At 44.5% G+C, this 13,204-nt stretch overlaps 1 protein-coding gene across 2 annotated transcripts in view; it reads left to right on the top strand.

Annotated features, from left to right (window-relative positions):
* The first annotated feature begins 628 nt into the window (after nt 1-628).
* Nucleotides 629-13,204, top strand: part of plekhg2 (pleckstrin homology domain containing, family G (with RhoGef domain) member 2) — a 110,168-nt gene continuing 97,592 nt past the window's right edge. For both annotated transcript variants that reach the window (XM_047391853.1, XM_047391852.1), the window contains exon 1: nt 629-963. The gene's annotated coding sequence lies outside the window, so the exon portion shown is untranslated. The remainder of the gene's footprint in view (nt 964-13,204) is intronic.

The following is a 13,204-nucleotide window of genomic DNA, read 5'->3' as shown; positions in this document are numbered from 1 at the left end:
GATCTTCTTTGATGCACACCTGGTTGCCATGACGACCCGTTCTGTTTACCTCTCGGTTGTTCATTGGTTATAGTGTCTGAGGCATCCTGCAGCTGTCATGACTCAGAAGAGAAACTCATAAAACATGAAGAAGCACCTCAGAGAGCCTCAGACAGATCAGCTTTGACATGATTACATTTCAGTCTGTCTGTCTCTGTCTTTCTGTCCATTTCTGGTTCTCTCGTTGGTGAATTTCTTTTGCTCTGACAGTTTTATTCATCTTTCTGTTTCAGTTTCTCTCTGGTTTTTACTCTCTATGACCTATTCGTGTCTCTTCTGAGTTAATTTGCTGCAGCTTCATCCTTCTTACTCTGTGGTCAGACTGAACGCATCTACTCTGTTAAAACATGCAGCCATCTGTTCATGTTGTGTAACCAGTGGTAAGCAGTCCCATGCATCAGATTCTTTACTCTGAGTTTGTCTCCTCGGAGCCACTTTTGGATCATCTGAACTTGTAAAAACGGTTAAAGTTTGTCAGAACTCTCTCATTTCTTGCTGCCAGTTTCTGGACCTCCCTCCGTCACTCCCCTCCCCTCCTGCATCCATCCTCTCCTCCTCCCCTGCAGCTCCTAACGGGTCCAGCTGCCTCCCTGCGCCTCTCGGAGCTCATCTCCAACCCGCTGAGTCCCGTTTTTCACCGGGACACCGACCTTCTGTCAGACTGAAGCGCCTGTCCCGTTTGGTTTTCCTGAAGACTGGATCCGGAGGACTGGTGTCGGATGGATTCCTTCTTTGCCTTTGCTGGGTAAAAGTTGGCCCCGTTTATTGGACGGACTGGGGTTCGGACTGGGTTGGGAATACGGGAGAAGAGCTCAGCTGGACTGATTTTATGCCGATGCGCCTGGAGCGACCTGTGGATCAGCGGGAATACCGGGAAAGCAACGCCGCTGGGGGTTCATGGTTCCGGTCCGCTTCGGCTCCGAGGTAAGATCACTTAAACACAACTGTCTTTATTCTGGTTCTGCTCAGCTAATACAGAGAACAAGAAACTAAACTCCCTCAGAAACGAGACTTTCCCCAAGTAATCCTGGTTATTATTTATTGAATGTGCACACAGGTGGTTCTCCGGATTTAAAAATAAAAATCTAATATTAAAAAGTTTTTTGGTGATGTTGAAGAAACATTTTGACAGGACTTTTGGTCAGCCTTCAGGAGATAAAGGTGATCCCAAAAGTGTCTGACATGTTTTAAATGTTTAATCATTTTAGATTTGACCTTTCTAAAATAAATCATCAACAGCTCTTTACCAGTACCAGTAATTTGCATCAGTACCTACAGGGGGCGCGATCAGTGCTTTCTGCTGATTCAAATCTGGACTGAGCTATTTTACAGGATATTTAGATATCTAAGGTGAATGATATCTTTTCCTCTTTAGGGTCATTGTTTAAGCGTTTCTTTCTATCTGTGCTTTCATCGCCGCTTGAGTCAAAAGGCTTTCACTTTTCTTAGGGATGGAGGGTGGGGGTGAGAACATGAATCTCATCTGACCGTCATCCTGTTTGGCCTCTCAGGCTCATCTTTCAAACATTTCTTTTAAAAACAAAGTTCCCACACAGAAAAAAATCCAGGAATGTCAGCACGACCGAGAGGGAAGAGGACGCTCAGAAAGCTGGAAACAACCATGAGACGAAGCAAAGATCCAAATTCTTGTTCTATACTTAAACAGATTGAGGTGGGAGTTAAACAAACGAAAGCAAACACATCAGGCAGCTTACAAAACTGAGCAAACATCTATCAGCAAAACAAGGAAGTTTCAGCCCCACAACCCTCTACCCAGCTGAAATAAAAACAAGTCCAAGGTCAACAGATCCGATTGTGGCTGCTTGTCCAGAGATAGCAGTTCTCACTCCGGATTATTTGATGCAAAAAATAAAGATAAAAATAAATTCAAAGATTTGAATTAAAATGTAGTTATGTGTCGACACAATAGTGGTTCGGCGCCTTTTTTTTTTTATGTTTGAATGATTAACAGGTCAGAAAATGGTCAGAGGCAAAGAGTGGAACCAAGTGAGAAAGCAGCTGAAGTCCAAAGAAAAGTAATCCAGTCTTGACGATAAAGACAATTTTCAATGGTTGCTTTTCTTCAGTCTTGAATACAGTAACAGAACTCTGTAATCCTAATGTCAGTGAACGCACCATGTCAAGGGAAGGAATTGTGTTGGTGTGTTCATGTTCCCCCTAAAATGTAGAAAATAAATATTTTCCCTTTCCATATTTGTTCATAGGAAACTTCACACATTTCAAACGTGTTCAGTAATGCAACATCACATCCCAAAAGGCTGAGTGCCTGTTTGTGTCCCACTGCCTTCTGGGTTCCAGCCAATGAGATGCTTGGATTGATGCCCAACAGGAACCATAACGGGCCTTCACCGTCTGCTGGACGGAATGAAGGATGAAGAACATGAGGATCATTTTTATGATGATGAACGGGAGGCAGCATCTCCTCTCATCAGTTCTAATAAGTTGAGTTCTGTCCTGCTTGTTTGGTGTTTCTGAGCAGACATCCAGAGGTTGTGGCTTTAAATTTAAAGTGGTCCAGAAGTGATCTAAATTACTTTTTATGTTTTCTAGGAAAATCATTTTAACTGATGCAAACTTTGCACACTGATATCATCTGAGCTTTGTGGGCCTCAGGTCCAACAAATGTTCTTTTTTAAGAAGCTTTTAGTGTCCATATGTGCTGATTTGTCACAGAAAAGAAGCGTAATTCTCCAGAATTAGACTATTCACCTTATATATAAGCCAGCTGCTTCCAGTGTGAGCCTAGTTTCAGAAATCCAGAACCCAAATTTCAACCTAAGAATCAGTAACACTTTTATTTGTTCCTGTATTTTCTACACATATTAAAATAATGTTTTTGCTAGAGGTCTTTCAGGGGATAAAGCTCGTGTTTCCTCTCTGCAGTGGAATGCTTGTTGGACCTTCTGGTTGCAAACTGAAGATGTGATTCCCAGGTTGTGTGGTCAAATCCCATCAGCACCAATGTCCAACTTCTCCCTCCTTGTAAAATCCTGAGATCTAGCTTTGCTTCTGTGTAAACAAGCAGCTATTAGTTGGGAAAGAATGTCTCAGAAACATTGAAGCTGGCTTTAAATGTTGCTCTAGATGTTTCAAATTCATCTTCAGTATTTCTGGTTTCTCTGAGTAGTCTGCTCTGACCCAGACTCAAGGAGCCAAGCAGAACCCGAACACACCCCAACCATCTCAACTATTTGGAAGTTCTTTTAATATTTAGCCTATAATTATGGGATGTGGTAGGATAGTTCCCCGGGTTACCACTGTTTGCCGTTTATAATAATTAGCCCAACAATTTAGCATCCTCTGAGGTTAGACATAGGCTCTGCTGTGACGCACAGTGTGTTAGTGTGTGTGAGTCCGGCGACAGTTGTATACCACAGTGTTTTTGGCCCAAGAGCAGCTCAGTAAACAACATAAATAACATACACAACATGAAGAGGCACGAATGCACAGAAACATGCAGTAAACGTGTGGTCATTACACGCCAACTGAAAAAGCTTGTTTAAAAACAGAGGAAGGTTTGTTTCAAACTCATGTATGAGTATTTGACCTGGTTGGAGGTCAGGAGATTGATGGTTTGAGTCCCATAAGATGGGAAAAAAACTGAAAGGCCATCTTCACTAAAATGTTAAATTGTGTATTTTTTGTTTCTTTTAATTTCGATCTTTATATTTGATCTTGTAAGAGGAATGTCTTCTATGAAGCCATTAACTCTGACCTGTTTAACATGAACTCCAGGGATAAAGCAGTGCTGTGCTGCCATGTAACAGATGACTTAACAAAGAACCATTTAAATCTCATTTATTGCTACATGTTAGCAGAGTTGTGCTACAAAGATACCATTAATTCCCATTTCTTTTGATGAATTTATGAAAAACACCAGGCAACATCATTTGACAGACAGGAAAAAATATTTTTTCTTCTACCAGGTGATTCCTAAAGAATCACCTGGTAGAAGATCTGGTACCCAGTGGATTATCAAGTGAAAGATGATTTCTCTCTATTTTATTATAACAAGTCACAAAACTTTGATTAAAGACAATATTTGTGAGATTAAGATAAAAGAGTTACTTGTTTCTAAACAAGAAGCAGATAAAGAATAAAATGAAAGCCAATAATTAGCTTATTTTAGTGTTTTTTGTTTGTCTTAGCCTTGTTAGCTTAGCGTGTCTTAGCTCAGCACTTCTTAGCTTGTTCTACCATAGTTCAGCTTAACTTAGTTTATTCTACATTAGCTTTTGGTTACTTTACCTCATCCTGGCTTATCGTACCTTGCTTTATCACATTTTAGCAGGGCTGCAGCTAATGATTATTTTGGTAATCCATTAATCTGTTGATTATTTTTTTCCAATAATCTATTAATGATCAGATAGCAAAATGTACTTTAAAGGAGAATTCAAACCAGGTGAAGATAAAACCACTTGAGCAGTTCTGGATAGAGCATATTTACCAACAAAGAAAGTTTTTAACCTTAAATGCAAAATGCATATATTTTTTGTACAATTTTGGCCTAATTACTGCTCTGAGTGGGTTGTAAATGGCATGTAATCTGTTTACTTCAGTTAACAACTATTCGATTACTAAATAGTTGATGATTATTTCAATAATTGATCAATCACGGATAATCCAATTAATTGTTTCAGGCCTACATTTTAGCATAGCTTGCATTGTCTTAGATCGCATTAGCTTAGTTCACTTCAATTTGCCTCAGCTTGCGACTTTATGTTAGCTTAGCCTCATGTAACACTGTTTTGCTGAGATTATTTTAGCATAAATCCAGCAACCATTGAATCCATCAACCAGTTACTTTTTCTTTAGTTTAATCTATAAAAAGTAACACGATTTTAGAACCAAGGAAGCATGTTGAATAATTATGCACCTCTCAAGTATTTGATTGTTTGATCAGATCTGAAATGTCCTATTGTCAAAACCAATCAAAAGCATCTGTTTTAAATGTTGAGGCTTCAGTCAAACCCGACTTTAAAACTGGCCTCCAGCACAAATCTTTTATAATCATAAATAAACAAAAGCTATGATAATATGTCTGTTTTTTGTAAAATGGTCAGCATCTCTGAATGAGCAAATGAAGAAGTCGTACCAGCTAATATGGAACAAGGCATTAACTCACTGAGTTTCTATAAGAGGTCAAGATCATGGTAAAATTCCCATGTTTTCAGAAAAAAACATCATTGTTAGGCAGAATGCCTGTGAGCTTGTAGGCTCTGTGGCGCAATGGACAGCATTAGTTATATAGACCAAAAGGTATTCAAAGGTTGTGGGTTCAGGTCCCACCAGAGTCATGACTTTAGGAACCCAGGTAAAATATAATATAAATCAATGTTAACAAAAGAAAGTTGCTTTAAAAATGTTTTATTGTTACCCTTTTTTTTTAAGTTTTCCAAATTTTGTTCAGATTTAAAACATTCTGCTTTCCATTTTATTTAGAATTCAGAGTTTCAGGTTTAAAACATACAGTGGAGACCCCCTGTTTGCTTGAACAGAAGACAACTGGACTTTGTTTACAGGTTTTTAATAAGTTATTCCTAAGTTTTGCCTTCAGCCGGTGTTAGCACCCAGGAATTTGACTGCCAGTGCTTCACGTCCAACTGTAGCTCAATCCACACTTCACAGGTTCTTCATAGGTTCCTTTTGGTGCTCGTTGCCCATAGCTTGTTGGATTCAAAGTACCGAGAGCAGCCATTTCAAGGGGTTTAGGCTTCTGGCTTGGATGCCTTTTGGACGCCTTTCTTGGGAAGTGTTTCGGCCATGTTCCACAGGGAGGAGGTCCTGGAGCAGAGCCAGAACTAGTTGGAGAGATAGTGGCTCACGGCTCAGATGTGGAGGCCCTGAGTGAAGATGGAGGAGGTAGCTCAGGGAGGATGAGTCTTGGATTTCTGCTGAAGCTGTTCTGGTCCTGGATAAGCTGTAAACGTTAGATCCTACAGGGTTTCTACTGTTCTGTAAAATTCAGATTTAATTTAATGGTCTGGATAAGTCAGGAAAAGTTCTGTTTTTCCATACTTTATCCCATATTCTATTGTCTAAAAGTTATATCCATCCGTTCATCCGGACCTTTGTAATAAAGCTCCTACAAAAGGGCCAAAGACTAAAAATTACAGTTTGAAAGAGTATGGAATTTGGACATGAAACATGTTGGAACCCTGATCTCAAGCTTTCTATGTGGAATCAGACAGTGTTGGGTTTTTACCTAAACATGATGCAGAACCTTACAGCAGCAACTAAACCAGAAATACACAGAATGGTCAAAAGAGAATAAGTGATCCCAAATTTTAACGTTCTCCCATTCTCACTAACTTGTGTGTAATTTTCTATTAACGACCTAACATGGGTGAAACCAGCAGCTACTGACTGAAATAGTCACTTCTAAGATTTATGTTTCAGTCCCTGCAGCAACAGCAACATTACAGCATCAACACATGCTGCAAAACAGGTAGAAAAGACAGCGTTTTGGACAGCCTGACTGAGAAAACAGGCTTTAACTTGTTGGTGTGAATCACAATATGCAGAGAAAACACTGATGCTGTAATGTGTGTGTTGTGTTAGTGGTTAAAACCACCTGTCTGTGTGTGTGTGTGTGTGACTGTGTTCCCTGTGTGATGTCAGTCATAGAAACGAGGGAATTTCCTCACACACGCTCACACTGAGCGTGTGCAGTTTTCCAGCCTGCTGACACATTTATTGTCTCATCGTGATGTTCGACTGTCCACTGAGACAACTGCGTTTCCCAGAATTCATCGCAGGACAATAGAGCTGAAATCAACAGAACAGAGCAGACTGAAGGCTGCACGGATTTATTTTTATGCGTTATTGTTTTGAGGTTCAGTGCGATCACTCTTAGACCAAACCGCTTTCTGAATATGTTTTAGATCAGGGATCCCCAACTAAAACAGCAGGAGGTCCACAACCGCCATCATCCAAACACTTTGGGCTGCGAACATTTTAAATAAACTGTGAAAAATGTTTTCATTTTTATTTACCATTTAATTAACATTAAAGTTTTGTTTTTTTAACTACTGATCAGTTATTCATCTGTCTATGAAATCATCTGCTGAACAGAAAGTGCAATCCAATATAAGCACCAACATTAAACACTTTGAATGACTCAGCCGAGCTGGGTCAGTACATCTTGGTAGAACGGTTCTGCTCTCTTATCTGTTGGTTGCTATGGAGACTCCAAGATGCCACACTTTGCTGCAGTCTGGATTTTTTACTTTTCTCAATAACCTTCACTGTGTTTGGTAGACACTTTACTTTCCACCCAGCTAAGAAATGAAGAAGCTTAGTTTCTTGTAGCCATTTTGTGATTAAGAGCAGACATCTTCACAGTCTCCTTTATATCCCATTAATGATGCTAAATGTGATTTTTAGCCACTTCAGTTGGGTTTTTGGGCTGTGTTATGGTTAGCATTGTTGCCTCATAGCAAGAAGGTCTTTGGTTCAAATCCCATCCTGGGTGGAGTTTATATCTTCTTCCAGGGCATGTGTGAGAAACTCCTACATTAACAACCTCAACTTCCTCCGCCTCAGGTCTCCTTACGGTGGGCCGAGCTCTGATGGTTTTAGGTTTCTGAGCCTTGGTGAACTTCCTCTGGTCACAGAGCTCACAGATCAGGGTTATAAATTTAGTTTCCATCCTATTTTCACTCCTGAAACTGAACAACCTGAATCTGGAAAGACTGAAAAGAGAAACCCTCAGAGGAGATGTCCAGGGCTAGCTGAGGGAGGTTAAGGTCACGCTTTATGTTTCCCCTCAGAAGAAAGTTTCATAACAGAGTTTCTGAGTCATTCTTCATGAGGTAGAAGAGCTCAGATCTGAAGGACTCACGGCACTCTGCTAAAACTGATTCAATGCTTTTTGTTTCAAACTGACACGAGTCGCGCTAAAGCCCAGTTTAGGAAGTTAAAGAGTCACACATGACAAGTCCTAAAGTTTCATGGTTGTTTCTGCTGCTGAGAAGAAAGATTGAGTTCACATTAACATGCAAATAATGAAGAGAAACAAAGAAAAGATGTCCTTGCTAAAGAAACCAAGCATTGAATCTGACCAGCTGGTTTCATGGCTGCTGCTCATATACCAACTACAGGAGTCATCTTTGAGACGAAGCATGGTCCGACCCAACATGCAGCCAGGCCCACGTATTGTTAGGATGTGAATGTGTTTATTAAAAGTGGGCAGAAAGCCACACACACACCGTCAAAAGGAGGAAGGGTGTTGGAGTGGAGGCTCATTTTTGGGTTAGATGTGAAATATAAAGGAGTCCAGCAGCATACTCACTTTCAGCTTGTTTCTGAACACAAACCACAGACACGACCAGCAGCTCAGGAGCCTCGGTCAGCTCTCTAAACAAGCTGCCCCCGTTTCCACAGCTTCTCCCTCTGAGGCTAGTTAGAAAGTGTTGGGTCTGGAGCATCTTGTCTTACCGCAAGTAGACTAAAACATAGAAGCTGTTTCTGTTCTTTTATTTTAGCTCTCTGTTTTCATCTCAATGAAATATTAAAATGACGCCTCCGTTTCAGCAGGAGGATGTTCTGCTGTGTTCTGGATTAAAGATGTATAATAAATGTTTATGTGGTTCTGATTCTGGAGTGGAAAAAACAGAAACATTCAATAGACAGACTTAATGTTGGTTCACGGAAGAGTTCGTGGCTGACTCAATAACTGTAGTGGGAAAAACAAGCCCACATCATCCACCCTCCTCCACCGTAGTTGACAGTTGTTATGCGGTGGCTGTACTGATCTGCTGTGTTTCGATTCCTCCATCATGGTTCTGTCCATTATAGTCAAACATCTCTACTTGGGTCTCATCTGATAGAGGACATTGTCTTGTCCTTCATCCAGATGGAGCTTTGCTAACTGAAGTCCTGCAGCCATCTTGTTTTTAGAGAGAAGAAGCTTTCTCCTTTAACCCTTCCAAGCAGCCATACTGGTTCAGTGTTTTTCTAACTGTCCTGTCATGACCTTTAACCTTTAACCTGCTAACTGAGGGAGGGATGTATGGATGGATGGAGGGAGGGAGGGAGGGGTGGATGGATGGATGGATGGATGGATGGATGGATGGATGGATGGATGGATGGATGGAGGGAGGGAGGGAGGGAGGGAGGGATGTATGGATGGATGGATGTATGGATGGATGGAGGGAGGGAGGGGTGGATGGATGGATGGATGGATGGATGGATGGATGGAGGGAGGGAGGGAGGGAGGGAGGGATGTATGGATGGATGGATGGATGGATGGATGGATGGAGGGAGGGAGGGAGGGAGGGATGTATGGATGGATGGATGGATGGATGGATGGATGGATGGAGGGAGGGAGGGAGGGAGGGAGGGAGGGATGTATGGATGATGGATGGATGGATGGATGGATGGATGGAGGGAGGGAGGGAGGGAGGGAGGGATGTATGGATGGATGGATGGATGGATGGATGGATGGATGGATGGATGGAGGGAAGGAGGGAGGGATGTATGGATGGATGGAGGGAGAGAGGGAGGGATGTATGGATGGATGGAGGGAAGGAGGGAGGGATGTATGGATGGATGGAGGGAGAGAGGGAGGGAGGGAGGGAGGGATGGATGGAGGGAGAGAGGGAGGGAGGGAGGGATGTATGGATGGATGGAGGGAGGGAGGGAGGGAGGGGTGGATGGATGGATGGATGGAGGGAGGGAGGGGTGGATGGATGGATGGATGGAGGGAGGGGTGGATGGATGGATGGATGGATGGATGGATGGATGGATGGATGGAGGGAAGGAGGGAGGGGTGGATGGAGGGAGGGAGGGAGGGAGGGAGGGATGTATGGATGGATGGAGGGAGAGAGGGAGGGAGGGAGGGAGGGATGGATGGAGGATGGAGGGAGAGAGGGAGGGAGGGAGGGAGGGATGGATGGAGGGAGAGAGGGAGGGAGGGAGGGAGGGAGGGGGTGGATGGATGGATGGATGGAGGGAGAGAGGGAGGGATGGAGGGAGGGAGGGGGTGGATGGATGGATGGAGAGAGAGAGGGAGGGAGGGAGGGAGGGATGGATGGAGGGAGAGAGGGAGGGAGGGAGGGAGGGAGGGAGGGATGGATGGAGGGAGGGAGGGAGGGAGGGGGTGGATGGATGGATGGATGGAGGGAGGGAGGGAGGGATGGATGGAGGGAGGGAGGGAGGGAGGGGTGGATGGATGGATGGATGGATGGATGGAGGGAGGGGTGGATGGATGGATGGATGGATGGAGGGAGGGAGGGAGGAGGGAGGGGTGGATGGAGGGAGGGGTGGATGGAGGGATGGATGGAGGGGGGGGGGGGGGGGGGGGGATGGATGGAGGGAGGGGTGGGAGGGATGGAGGGAGGGAGGGGGGAGGGGATGTATGGATGGATGGAGGGAGAGAGGGAGGGAGGGAGGGAGGGATGGATGGAGGGAGAGAGGGAAGGAGGGAGGGATGTATGGATGGATGGAGGGAGAGAGGGAGGGAGGGATGTATGGATGGATGGAGGGAGGGAGGGAGGGAGGGGTGGATGGATGGATGGATGGAGGGAGGGAGGGGTGGATGGATGGATGGATGGATGGAGGGAGGGGTGGAGGGATGGATGGTGGATGGATGATGGATGGAGGGAGAGGAGGGAGGGAGGGGTGGATGGAGGGAGGGAGGGGTGGAGGGAGGGGGTGGATGGATGGATGGATGGAGGGAGGGAGGGAGGGAGGGAGGGAGGGGTGGATGGAGGGATGGATGGAGGGAGGGAGGGAGGGAGGGAGGGATGGATGGAGGGAAGGAGGGAGGGATGTATGGATGGATGGAGGGAGAGAGGGAGGGAGGGGTGGATGGATGGATGGATGGAGGGAGGGAGGGGTGGATGGATGGATGGATGGAGGGAGGGGTGGATGGATGGATGGATGGATGGATGGATGGATGGAGGGAAGGAGGGAGGGGTGGATGGAGGGATGGAGGGAGAGAGGGAGGGAGGGAGGGAGGGATGGATGGAGGGAAGGAGGGAGGGATGTATGGATGGATGGAGGGAGGGAGGGAGGGAGGGGTGGATGGATGGATGGATGGAGGGAGGGAGGGGTGGATGGATGGATGGATGGAGGGAGGGGTGGATGGATGGATGGATGGATGGATGGATGGATGGAGGGAAGGAGGGAGGGGTGGATGGAGGGAGGGAGGGAGGGAGGGAGGGATGTATGGATGGATGGAGGGAGAGAGGGAGGGAGGGAGGGAGGGATGGATGGAGGGATGGAGGGAGAGAGGGAGGGAGGGAGGGAGGGATGGATGGAGGGAGAGAGGGAGGGAGGGAGGGAGGGGGTGGATGGATGGAGGGATGGAGGGAGAGAGGGAGGGATGGATGGAGGGAGGGGTGGATGGATGGATGGATGGATGGAGGGAGGATGGAGGATGGATGGAGGGAGGGTGGATGGAGGGAGGGATGGAACCTCAGGGTAATCTTAGAGTTGGGTACTTCAGCATTCCTAATTATGATCCTGAGAACTTCAGCTGAGGAGAAGAAGTTCAGGTTCTGTTGGGTCCTTCTGATCTGTTAATTTTTCTGTAGAAATGTTGAAATAAATAGGAATAATTGGTCTTTAAAGTTGGTCGGTGAGACTGATGGATGAAGCATAAACCCTAAAAATGCAACAAACAAGAAAAGCCTTCAGCATGAGGTCTTTCCCAGGCTGGTGTTCTGGTTCTGATACTCCAGAACTGCAGACTGTCAGGTTCATTACAGAACAGGTTTGACTCCAGAATAATCAGCCATTCTGCAGAATTACTGCGATCAATCTCTATTTTCTGCCTGTAACTTTTCCATCCTGCATGTTTGAGCCCAGAGGAAAATAAATGACAGAATGAGGGTTTTCAGCTGCTGTTCTTCAGGTTTAACATTTAAAGCAGCTTCAGCTTCTGCCTGTTTCGGTCTCACTTATCAATTGCTTTAGGTGCACTAATGATGGATCATTTGTGTTGTGTGACTGAAACAACATTAACTGGTAAACATGGTAAAGAAAATGTTCTTCATGAAGACATCACTCAACAGGCAACAGTCCTTCTGTGTGGTGCTCATTTATTTTGGTTTTCTGCTTTTCTGGTAGAACTTGAACCAACAACCACTGCTTGACTTAGTGCTAGCCACAGGTGCAACATGTTTCTATTGTTGTCATGATGCACACCTGTTTGTGTTTCTGTTAACTGCACCCACCTGTTTTCCATGCAGTTCTTTTCACCTCAGTTCTATTTAAGTTCCTGTTTTCTGTTCCTTCTTTGTCAGATTCTTTGTTGCTTCCTCCCTAGTTCCTGATTTTCCTTCATGCCTGTAAGTTCTCATCCTTTCATTTAAATGTATCCATCCACCTTGCGCCTGCCGATCTCCTGTTTCTGCTTTCGTCCTTCACTACCGCAAAACGTGACTGAAGAACCCAACCAGAAGAAGGACCAGGAAAGTGTTCCTTGAAAGAACAGTGTACCTAAAAACTCACAGGACAGCCTGTGAGTTTTTAAGTAGAATTTACAAAATATCCAAGGGGAAATGTGCAGCGTATCAACAAGGTACTTACAGGGCATCAAGAAGGGTCTGACAGGGTAATAAAAGCTACTCTCTTACTAAGAGAGTACCTATGAGATATTTATGCCTTTGTGTTTGTGCAATAATAGATAATAACGGTAATAATAAGGTGCAATAGTTCTCCAGCTGGAGCTTTTTATGCATCTATCTGTCTGTCTGGTATTTGTTGGGTTCCTATGGGATTCTTATAGGGTACTGATGGATAACTTCCCTGTTACTCACATGGTACTCATGTGGTTACTAGTGTGTGGTTACACACTAAAAATGGATTTCTAACAGGGTTTATGAGGAACTTGAAGTGCACTTATTGGTACATTTACAGAGTACCCACAGGAGTACCCACAGTGTACTTACAAAGTACCTGCAGGATACCAACGGGGTACTTATTTGTTACTTGCAGGGCATTAGTGGGGTACATACAGGGTACAGACATGCAACTTAAAGTTTACAGGGTGCCTACAGGGTTCTTGTGTGGTACAGGGTACCTATGAGGTTCTAACAGGGTACTTAGGAACACAGGGTACTTTTTACAGTGCTTTTAGGGTTAATTACCAAGTAACTACAGCTGATCTATAGGGTACTTACAGGGTATCAACAAT

This window comes from Girardinichthys multiradiatus, chromosome 18, assembly GCF_021462225.1.
Source record: "Girardinichthys multiradiatus isolate DD_20200921_A chromosome 18, DD_fGirMul_XY1, whole genome shotgun sequence".
In the NCBI taxonomy this organism is placed as follows: Eukaryota; Metazoa; Chordata; class Actinopteri; order Cyprinodontiformes; family Goodeidae; genus Girardinichthys; species Girardinichthys multiradiatus.
The sequence above is the reverse complement of the archived record's forward strand: the minus strand, read 5'-3'. Positions and strand labels throughout refer to the sequence as shown.